The following is a 12,472-nucleotide window of genomic DNA, read 5'->3' on the forward strand; positions in this document are numbered from 1 at the left end:
GGTAAGTAGTTAAAACTCAAGTATAAGTGGATGTTAGGGCAATGTGGAGCTAGCACACCAGGGAATAAACCACAGGGTCATTCTGGGTACCGGGACAAAACAATGAATTTTGGGGATATAAGAAGATGGCAAAAGGCACCTGTTTTATCCTTCACTGAGGAAGCAAAAAGGACAATGCTTTTTGCATTCATGCAAGGGGTGGCTCCCAGCTCATTGTGTGGAGACACTGGGAGATTGGTTTAGGTGAGATAAACTACATTAGACAATGGTTTTAGCCTGTTAACTTCAACATTAGACTCTAACCATTTCTGTTTCCATCATTATCCTTATTCGCCATCTCTTAAATCTTAGCCTTTGATAATAAACTTATGACTGTTTTCACCATAAATGTATTTCAGTGCTCTCATGTGATACTGAATCCCCAATTGAATCAAACAAGCTGGTATGTGTATTGTTCCAACTTGCCTGTCAATTTTTGTGAGTGTTCAGTGTTTAAGGGATGGATACTGCAGAGGAATACTTTGAAGGGGCTCAGGGATTGGCAAAGTAATGACTGGCAGGGCCCTAAGGAGATTGTTTGGGTGGCTGCCAGCCTGGTGGTGTCAAGGAGTTGACAGCCTGTGAAACCCAAGCACAACTTCCTCTTGCTGTAGGCAGTTGGTTAATAAGGTCACTCAGAATCCTGGGCACCCCAAGAAAGCCTCAGATCTTGATCATAATTATTTTATATTCCTAACATTAATTCCTGGGTATAATTCTTACTCACGTGAATAGTACCAATGAAATCTTTAGTGTTTTCAATGAGAGTACTCCTGTTAGTAAAGAGTTGCGTCTCTTAGTCACAAATCTATCACCATTTGAAAAGTTGCATGCTGATAAGTGTTAACCATACCATATTTTAACAGAGGTAACTATAGAAACAGCACTTTCCAAGGAAACCTAAAAGAAATAACTATTTCATAGGAAATATATGGCTTGGTCTTTGATGACCACTTACTTTTAAACATTTCCCTGCTATCTCCTTTTGTTACATAAGCTGTTAGCTACCTTTATCTGTTACCCAAGTGATATAAACTAATGACCAAACATGGAAAGCACTAAATGTTCTTGCCAAAGCTGTTTACAATCTCTTTGATGTACTAATTTCAGTGGAATACATATTTAAGCAGAACTGTCTTGCAATTACATTGGTACTTTATTGTGAATTTGTTTTGTTTTTGTTGTATTAAATGACATGTAATTGAAGAGAGAGGCTAAATAACTCAACAAATGGCTCCTACCTTTGACTGTATTAAACATAAAATATAAAAGCTTATTTACCAGTAATCTATTCCTTCTAGATTCTGTCATTTGGGAATCCTGCAACAAATTTCTGCTTTTATTATATACATACATACACATCCACAGTCACCCTCAGATGCATGGAAAACACACACTGTATCAATACTGTGTATGAAGAACATGTAAAACATCAACTCAAGAAATACATATCTGTTCTTATCTTGAAAAAGCCACATGCTAAAGCTAAACTGTCCCTTGAGCCTACAATTTCATGTTCAAGCTGTCAAGATTGATCAGGCTAAACAATTATGAAAAACTAGTGAAAAATACAGCATGAATCTTTTAAAATATTTATAAGGGTTTATATGAAATGGAAATGTGTGATGCATAAATGTAGAAATGATGAAAATCATTTGTGCTCTTTTCTCAAATTAACTTTTATGTTCCAATCATAATAATAATAAAGAGTTCTGTTAATTTGGTGGAAAAGAGGATGTGTGGATATACTTTTAATTACTAAACCAAATCAGCTTCAGAATGTAATGAGATTTAATTAACCTTAGCATACATTTTTAAAATCACTGACAAACTATAAGAAGGGATGACCTGTTATTAATCCAAATTAACTTTTTATCACTCAAAAATCAGACCTGGTCCAAATATTTGTTCAAATTCTGAACTAACACTCAAAATGTGGGTGGGAGAGGAGGAAGAGAGGTAGGGCAGGTGCTTGACAAAGAGAATATCATCCTGAAAAACAGCACCATATCTAATTGTATCTAATTTAATCTATAATTGCTACAGATTAGATAAAACTAGACTAGAGAAATGTATAATTAATGGAATCATAGGTCTTCTCCACTTAAACTTGATTTTTAACTACTTATCTGCACTCCCTGTTATATGGTTTTATTCTGGGCTATGAAAATGAGTTGTTTGTGGCCGATTTTAATTCCTTCAGGTAGGAGTTCCAGTATCAGAAGTACATTACCTGTGGCTACTGCAATCCTATATAAGGCATTTTCAGGTCCCGTGTTCCTAATGAGGACAGCTATCATTGTGGATCAAAGTTGGAAGGATCTTCCAGGAGGCCAGGGAGGGCCATAGGGTTATGACCTTAAAATAAATGTGCAAGTTATTAAAAAGACCATAGCGGACACAGAGCTCTAATATTAAATGCTCTTAAGGTATAATCTCACTCAAAAGTAGAGCTGGTCAGGAAATTTTCAACCATGTTTTTCATTGCAAAATGCTAATTCATCAAAACCATAACTGCAGGAAACTGTTTGAATTCACTTTTAATGAATTTCCCCTTTTTGAAAAAAAAAAGTGAAAAAAGTTTTGAAATTGTCAAAATGTGTTGTTGTTCATTTTCAAAATGAAGCTGCCTTTTTTGTTCAAAATGGCTTTTCATCTTGAAATTTAAATTAATTATTCAAAAGGTCAAAATTGAAACCAAACGTTTTGAAATGATTGACCGCATCTGAATTTTTTGGATTTGCAATTCTCAAAATGTTGAAAAGCTATTAAAAAAAAATTGACAGGCTGGGAAAACCATGTCCCTCCCAGCTCTACTAAAGATGGTGCAACCATGTGCTGTATAAGTTGCCCTTTTTGATTGGCTTTGACTGTGCAGCCATCGGTAGGAGGAATTACAGTTGTCCAATTTTAGCATAATGGATTCAGGGATCATACTTTGCTAGATCCTCATCTGAGATGACTTAATCCAGCATCCTGGCAAATGCTATATGATTTTGAGGGAAAAATTCATGCACAGACTCTCCAACATTTTGTCCCTCATCTCATAGCTGATCCTTAGCGATCTCCTAGTACTGAACCAATAGAAACCAATTTAGTTTGTAAAATTGAAAGTGTTCGCTGCATCAAGTGAAATATCTATAGGACTATGTGACTATTATGTCTCTATATAACTATTTAAATGCTCACATTACATGATTACAGGCTATACAATATTATTATGACTACATGATGATGATCATACATATTCGACTATTTAGGCTGTGGTATTCAAAAGGACATAAGGAAGTTAGACACCTAACACCAATTGAATCCCTAAGTTCCCTTTGAAGGCCTCTTGAAAATCATTGCCTTAAGCACTAACATTATTAAGAAAAAGCAATTTTTTATTTTTCTTCATTTTCTCTTTTTTAAGCATCATGGAATTCAAATTCCAAAAACTCTGCAAAAATTGGGTTTAAAGCATCATTAAGATTGCTCAGTTAAAATTTTTAAAGTCAGAAAACGTAATAGGTAAGGTTCCCAATATTACAACAATATTTCTTTGTCTCCATTGCACATACTGGTTATTTTGTAGTCTGCTTTTAATCATGTAAATAGAAATATATCTTAAACTGCAGGTTTAAAGGAAAAACAGTCATTGAAATGTCTGTTTCTGTGCAGTGCAGTGGTTTTATATTTACTGACTTTTTAACATTTTTATTGTGCAACCTTAAATTTACATTAATTTAGGTTTTGGGTTTTTAGTATATATACCATCGAAAGAAAATATTATTTTTCACTTTAATCATTGATCTGGAAAGCTGTCAACAATTATCTGACTGCAAATATGTCTATCAACAAGGAAGAACAGAAACCTGCTGGGAGTGTAAAAATAATTTAAAACAAATGTGGGGTTGCCTTTTTAGTGCTAAAATTAACAGGCACTAAAATAAACAGCTTTAGAATGTTTAAAATATATTATGGCTGCCAAGATGTAGCTGTCAAATGAAATCAATTTCAAAGGTGGCTGTGTGCTGTAGGTACATATACTATGGTAAATATAAAATACTGGCCCAGATTTTCAAAGGAACCACAATCAGACCACATTTTTGTGCATGTAAATAGCATGTACATTAGTAAAATGGATAGTTACATTGTTAATTAGAGGCCGCACTGGATAGGGCACTGGACTGGAGTCAGGAAACCTGGCTCTGCTGTTGGCTCTTGGCTCTGCTATTCACCTGTTGTGTGACCTTTTTATCTGTGTGCCCTCCCATTCTAGGTCTCTCTTTGTCTGTATAGATTGTCTGATTATGTGTTTGCAGAATTCCTACCACAATTATTTATTGATTGATTATCTATTAACTCTTGTGTTAGAACCTAAAGGTGTCAGCCAGGTTGATCGTAACAAGCTGAGCACAACGGGAAACATATAATAAGTTATGTTACCTGACACACACAGCTTGGGACCCCTTTTTGGTTGGGATCAATAGGTGCTACTACTACTGCTACTAACTGAAGATGACATTCATGCTGGTACATCACCAAAATTGGGCCTACAATTACCCACACTTTCTCCATAAAAGTACCGTTTGTATCTGCAAATGGTTCACTTTTGAGCACATAACATTGTAGGTAGAAATGGATATGCCATCTCTGAAAAACTGACCTACTGCAATAAAAGAGTGCAAAATATTTTACATCCCTCCACAAGTAAGGGAATAAGTTCAAAGAATGTGTACATTAAAGGTGGCAAAATCCTCATTACATCACAATCAATTGGCAGCTGTGAGGTCTTATTTTGAATCTAGGAATATATTTTTTAGTGAATGTGACACGATCCTCAGCTTCAAAATCTGTAGGTGAAGTTTAACTCCAAATATTTGAAATCATGTCAAACCAATGACATCTACCACAGCTTTGGGCAAAAGATAAATAATAAAACAAAATAAATAGAAATAGTAAACCTGGGAAATAATACATCAAATCCAAGACTGGAAACCTTCAGAAATTTTTTGTCAGACTGATTTTCTGATGAAAAATGTAACTTTTTGCAAAACTGAACATTTCAGTGTCAGTTTTGCAGAAAAAATGTACAACTTTCTGTTGGGAAAATCAAAATGATGGGCTCCTGCTCCCTGCCTGGAAGTCTGTCAATTTTTTGTTAGGCCTGAAAGTAAAATTGACAAGAACCGTCCAAGAGGGCAGCCAATAAGCTGAAAAATTCCATGGAAGTTCTCCCAAAACAGTGTAAAAAAAAATCCTATTCCCAGTTCAGGGACAAAAGGTTCAAAAATACAAAATATTTAGTGGAAAAGGATTTCCATCTTATTTACATGTCTAGAAAAAGATCAGGTCAGAATGTGAACTGATGTAAAAATGGAGCCACTAAAACCAATTTGCAGCACTTGAGGATCTAACCCATTGTACCTTCAGCTACTAATAGTTTTGGGAGAGTTTGCATCCAGATGTTCATTCAGACCATGCATTCATAATTGCCAGATTATGGGATTCTGCAAACACTTGGTTCAGTGATTTGGTTCAGTGTCTTGGTTCAGTGACTCAATGGGAGTCTTCATCTCTGCCCTGGTCTACACTAGGACTTTAGGTCAAATTTAGCAGCGTTAAATCGATGTAAACCTGCACCCATCCACACAATGAAGCCCTTTATTTCGACTTAAAGGGCTCTTAAAATTGATTTCCTTACTCCACCCCTGACAAGTGGATTAGCGCTTAAATCGGCCTTGCCAGGTCGAATTTGGGGTACTGTGGACACAATTCGACGGTATTGGCCTCCAGGAGCTATCCCAGAGTCCTCCATTGTGACCGCTCTGGACAGCACTCTCAACTCAGATGCACTGGCCAGGTAGACAGGAAAAGAACCGTGAACTTTTTAATCTCATTTCCTGTTTGGCCAGCGTGGCAAGCTGCAGGTGACCATGCAGAGCTCATCAGCAGAGGTGACCATGATGGAGTCCCAGAATCGCAAAAGAGCTCCAGCATGGACCAAACGGGAGGTACGAGATCTGATCGCTGTATGGGGAGAGGAATCCGTGCTATCAGAACTCCATTCCAGTTTTCGAAATGCCAAAACCTTTGTCAAAATCTCCCAGGGCATGAAGGACAGAGGCCATAACAGGGATCTCGAAGCAGTGCCGCGTGAAACTTGAGGAGCTGAGACAAGCCTACCAGAAAACCAGAGAGGCAAACGGCCGCTCCAGGTCAGATCCCCAAACATGCCGCTTCTATGATGAGCTGCATGCCATTTTAGGGGGTTCAGCCACCACTACCCCAGCCGTGTTGTTTGACTCCTTCAATGGAGATGGAGGCAACATGGAAGCAGGTTTTGGGGATGAAGAAGATGATGATAGCTCACAGCAAGCAAGTGGAGAAACCAGTTTTCCCGACAGCCAGGAACTGTTTCTCACCCTGGACCTGGAGCCAGTACCCCCCGAACCCACCCAAGGCTGCTTCCTGGACCCGGCAGGCGGAGAAGGGACCTCCGGTGAGCGTACCTTTTAAAATACTATACATGGTTTAAAAGCAAGCATGTGAAAGGATTACTTTGCCCTGGCATTCGTGGCTCTCCTGGATGTACTCCCAAAGCCTTTGCAAAAGGTTTCTGGGGAGGGCAGCCTTATTGCGTCCTCCATGGTAGGAAACTTTACCACTCCAGACCAGTAACACGTACTCGGGAATCATTGTAGAACAAAGCATTGCAGTGTATGTTTGCTGGCGTTCAAACATCCGTTCTTTATCTCTCTGTGTTATCCTCAGGAGAGTGAGATATCATTCATGGTCACCTGGTTGAAATAGGGTGCTTTTCTTCAGGGGACACTCAGAGGAGCCCGTTCCTGCTGGGCTGTTTACCTGTGGCTGAACAGAAATGTTCCCCGCTGTTAGCCACGGGGAGGGGGGGAGGTTGAGGAGGTAGCCACGCAGTAGGGGGAGGCAAAATGTGACCTTGTAACGAAAGCACAGGTGCTATGTATGTAATGTTAACAGCAAGATTTACCCTGAAAGAGTGTAGCGACTGTTTTATAAAATGTGTCTTTTTAAATACCGCTGTCCCTTTTTTTTTCTCCACCAGCTGCATGTGTTTCAATGATCACAGGATCTTCTCCTTCCCAGAGGCTAGTGAAGATTAGAAAGAAAAAAAACCGCACTCGTGATGAAATGTTCTCTGAGCTCATGCTGTCCTACCACACTGACAGAGCACAGACGAATGCATGGAGGCAAATAATGTCAACTGCAGGAAAGCACAAAATGACCAGGAGGAGAGGTGGTGGGCTGAAGAGAGTAAGTGGTGGGCTGAAGACAGGGCTGAAGCTCAAATGTGGCGGCGGCGTGATGAGAGGAGGCAGGATTCAATGCTGAGGCTGCTGGAGGACCAAACCAGTATGCTCCAGTGCATGGTTGAGCTGCAGCAAAGGCAGCTGGAGCACAGACTTCCACTACAGCCCCTGTGTAACCAACCGCCCTCCTCCCCAAGTTCCATAGCCTCCACGCCCAGATGCCCAAGAATGCGGTGGGGGGGCCTCCGGCCAACCAGCCACTCCGCCACAGAGGATTGCCCCCAAAAAAAGAAGGCTGGCATTCAATAAATTTTAAAGTTGTAAACTTTTAAAGTGCTGTGTGGCATTTTCCTTCCCTCCTCCACCACCTCTCCTGGGCTACCTTGGTAGTCATCCCCCTATTTGTGTGATGAATGAATAAAGAATGCATGAATGTGAAGCAACAATGACTTTATTGCCTCTGCAAGCAATGATTAAAAGGAGGTGGGGAGGGTGGTTAGCTTGCAGCGAAGTAGAGTGAACCAAGGGGCGGGGGGTTTCATCAAGGAGAAACAAAGAGAACTTTCACACCGTAGCCTGGCCAGTCATGAAACTGGTTTTCAAAGCTTCTCTGATGCGTACCGCACCCTCCTGTGCTCTTCTAACCGCCCTGGTGTCTGGCTGCGCGTAACCAGCAGCCAGGTGATTTGCCTCAATCTCCCACCCTGCCATAAACGTCTCCCCCTTACTCTCACAGATATTGTGGAGCACACAGCAAGCAGTAATAACAGTGGGAATATTGGTTTTGCTGAGGTCTAAACGAGTCAGTAAACTGCGCCAGCGTGCCTTTAAACGTCCAAATGCACATTCTACCACCATTCTGCACTTGCTCAGCCTGTAGTTGGACAGCTCCTGACTACTGTCCAGGCTGCCTGTGTATGGCTTCATGAGCCATGGCATTAAGGTGTAGGCTGGGTCCCCAAGGATACATATAGGCATTTTAACGTCCCCAACAGTTATTTTCTGGTCTGGGAATAAAGTCTCTTCCTGCAGCTTTTGAAACAGACCAGAGTTCCTGAAGATGCGAGCATCATGTGCCTTTCCCGGCCATCCCACGTTGATGTTGGTGAAACGTCCCTTGTGATCCACCAGAGCTTGCAGCACTATTGAAAAGTACCCCTTGCGGTTTATGTACTCGCCGGCTTGGTGCTCCGGTGCCAAGATAGGGATATGGGTTCTGTCTATGGCCCCACCACAGTTAGGGAATCCCATTGCAGCAAAGCCATCCACTATGACCTGCACATTTCCCAGGGTCACTACCCTTGATATCAGCAGATCTTTGATTGCGTGGGCTACTTGCATCACAGCAGCCCCCACAGTAGATTTGCCCACTCCAAATTGATTCCCAACTGACCGGTAGCTGTCTGGCGTTGCAAGCTTCCGCAGGGCTATCGCCACTCGCTTCTCAACTGTGAGGGCTGCTCTCATCTTGGTATTTATGCGCCTCAGGGCAGGGGAAAGCAAGTCACAAATTGCCATGAAAGTGCCCTTATGCATGCGAAAGTTTCGCAGCCACTGGGAATCGTCCCAGACCTGCAACACTATGCGGTCCCACCAGTCTGTGCTTGTTTCCCGAGCCCAGAATCGGCGTTCCACAGCATGAACCTGCCCCATTAACACCATGATGCATGCATTGGCAGGGCCCATGCTTTCAGAGAAATCTGTGTCCATGTCCTGATCACTCACGTGACCACGCTGACGTCGCCTCCTTGCCCGGTATCGCTTTGCCAGGTTCTGGTGCTGCATATACTGCTGGATAATGCGTGTGGTGTTTAATGTGCTCCTAATTGCCAAAGTGAGCTGAGCGGCCTCCATGCTTGCCTTGGTATGGCGTCCGCACAGAAAAAAGGCGCGGAACGATTGTCTGCCGTTGCTCTGACGGAGGGAGGGGCAACTGACGACATGGCTTACAGGGTTGGCTTCAGGGAGCTAAAATCAACAAAGGGGGTGGCTTTACATCAAGGAGTATTTCAGGCAGGACTTCACGGAGGGTTCCAATAAGAAATGGTGCACCTAAGTTATTGTTCTTATTGGAACAATGAGGTTAGTCTGGCCTCTGATTGATACATGGCTAGATTTACCTTGCTGCACCTTCTCTGTGAGTGACTGCAGTGTGACCTAGAGGAATGAGTCCCCTAGACAAGGGAGGGGGGGAAGCAAATGAGTACAAAACAAATCTGGTCTATTTCTTGTTTTGATCCACTCCATCTATCTTTTACATCTTTGGCTGGTGGCAGACGGTGCAGAAGGACTGCAAGCCATCCACGTCTCATGGCTGCTCGGCAGAAGACGGTGCAATATGACTGCTAGCCATCCTCATCTCTTGCCTGCCCGGCAGAAGATGGTACAGTATGACTGCTAGCAATCCGTATTACCTGCCTGCTCACCATAAGACGGTTCAATAGGACTGACTGCAGGACTAAAGAGAATGACCTGGTCAAGTCACTCCAAACTTAGTCCCTGCACCCATGTCTGTCCAGGCGCTCCCGGCCAACGTGGCCAGGAGCACCTCGGACATGACGATGACGGCTACCAGTCATATTGCACCATCTGCTGCCAGAAGGTAATGAGTTGCTGCTACTGTGTAGCAATACAGTACCGTGTCTGCCAGCACCCAGGAGACATACTGTGACGGTTACCTGAGCAGGCTCCATGCTTGCTGTGGTATGGCATCTGCACAGGTAACTCAGGAAAAAAGGCGCAAAATGATTGTCTGCCCTTGCTTTCACGGAGGGAGGGAGGGAACGGGGGCCTGACGATATGTACCCAGAACCACCCGTGACAATGTTTTAGCCCCATCAGGCACTGGGATCTCAACCCAGAATTCCAATGGGCAGCAGAGACTGCGGGAACTGTGGGATAGTTACCCACAGTGCAACACTCCGGAAGTCGATGCTTGCCTCGGTGCTGTGGAAGAACTCCGCCGAGTTAATGCACTTAATGCACTTAGAGCATTTTCTGAGGGGACACACACACTCGAATATATAAAACCGATTTCTAAAAAACCGACTTCTATAAATTCGACCTGATTTCGTAGTGTAGACATACCCTCAGTAAATATACTCACATGTGCAAATGTTTGGGCCAAATTTGTAAAAAGGGCCAGAAGCCCATTTGAACTCCATGGGAGCAGTGGCTGCTCCTCTGAAAATCAAGCACAAGACATATCCAGTTGGGCATCCAGAAATTCACACACGCTAAGACAGTGGACACTTTAAAACAGTGTGGGCTTGCTGATTCATTTTCCTTCTTGAGCAGACTTAGAAGGAATGAAATTCCTCAAATGGAGACATAATACTGAATTGATGACACTGTACGGAATAATGACCAGAACTTCAGTTGGTGGGAGTCAGTATATTTCTATCAGTGAAACTATGCCAACTTAGACCACCTGAGGATTGGGTCTTGTATATTAAATCTAAGCTTTATTAGTCCAACTTTGTATTTATTAATCCCCCCAGTGAATTCTGAATAAGTAGCTCTGGAGACAATGGTTTTAGAAGACTATTACTAAAGAATGAAGTGTACAAACTGATAAGCAGAAAGATATATAAAATATATTCATTTTCTACAATATGTATTACTGTATATTCCTTCAGGGAATCTGTTGAGCAATTTAGTTGTGTTTTCTGACAGCTGTCAGCAGGATCATCCATCAGAACAAGAGCTCTGGCCGACAACTCTTTCCTAGGATGCTAAGGGGATATGGATTTTAACTCTGGACTGGCTTATATGACAGTGTGACAGATGAATGTCAGAAAATTCTGGAAAAAGAAAAGGAGTACTTGTGGCACCTTAGAGACTAACAAAGTTATTTGAGCATAAGCTTTTGTGAGCTACAGCTCACTTCATCAGATGCATTCAGTGGAAAATACAATGGGGAGATTCTGGGATCATGTTATAATTTGTACAGTTTTCAAGCAAATAATTGGGCAATTTTTCAAATAAAAGTAGCTGGTTGGACTGTTCCCATAGTTTATAGTATTCTATATTTTTCAAATTAAGGGTCCCAACTTACAACAGTTAACTAAGCAAAATTCCCATTGTTCATAATGGCTTTGCGTCAATAAGGACTATATGATGGACATTATATGAGAAAATTCAATGTTTTTTTTTCCATTCCTTTAGTTGTTGGACTGCTGTCTCTCCTTTTCTATCTCTCCTTATAGCCCCACCCTTTGCACCCCCACACACAGGTGAATATGAAACAGATAATAATCATTATCACTCTTCTAACATGTCATTAATTTTCCAAATTTGAATGAAAACTCAAAGTCCTCTTCGCAAGAATACAATTTGCTGACTTATTCTCCCACTTCAACTGGTGCCTGCAAGAACAATTTAAAAATAATGGCATCAGCTCCATTTCCAAATATGCCATGCGTGCCTATTAAGAAGCTTGTTCTTTAATTGACAGAAGGGTGTTTAAACTGGAAATGACTTGAAAAGATTACCTTTTCACCTGCACATTTGGATAGAGCTGAAGATTCTGTGCATCTGAATTTTACATGTTCAAAATATAATCGAAGCCACCACTGGTCTGATATCAGCTGGAGCACAGCGCTGGTAGCCTCAGGCGCTGATTTGTGTACTTAGAACTTAAATCTAGAAAATTGTTGGGCTTCAAACTGTCCCAGTCCCCTAAAGGTTCTCATTGCTCAAGGATGAGATAGTTTGGGGATTATGGGTGCCCTTTGCTAGTAAAATCTGCAGGAGGGAACCCTTTCTTAAATCTTTGTAACCCAAAAAGTTTACATGGTCCTGCCACATGCTGATTTCATTTGAAGTCTTACAAGGAAAAGCTACATTTTGCAGGATTTCCCCGTTGCAAACTTGTAAGAATGTTTTTTTTTCCCTCTGTCTCCCACAAAACTTTGATTATATCAAGCTGGGACCTTATTTTTCCTGGCACTATTTAAAACACAAAACTTTACTTTATCTTAATCTCCTTTCCTTTAACTATAGCTTTGAATATGAAAAGATACTGTGGCTAATAGAAAATATTTTACTATGTAAATGATGGATACAAAATTAAATAATATTTAAATGATAAGCTAAATAAATAAAATATATTACATATAACATACATTTTTAAAATATATGTCCAATATGGATGC

This window comes from Lepidochelys olivacea, assembly GCF_965140295.1.
Source record: "Lepidochelys olivacea isolate rLepOli2 genome assembly, chromosome: 11".
Classification (NCBI taxonomy): Eukaryota; Metazoa; Chordata; order Testudines; family Cheloniidae; genus Lepidochelys; species Lepidochelys olivacea.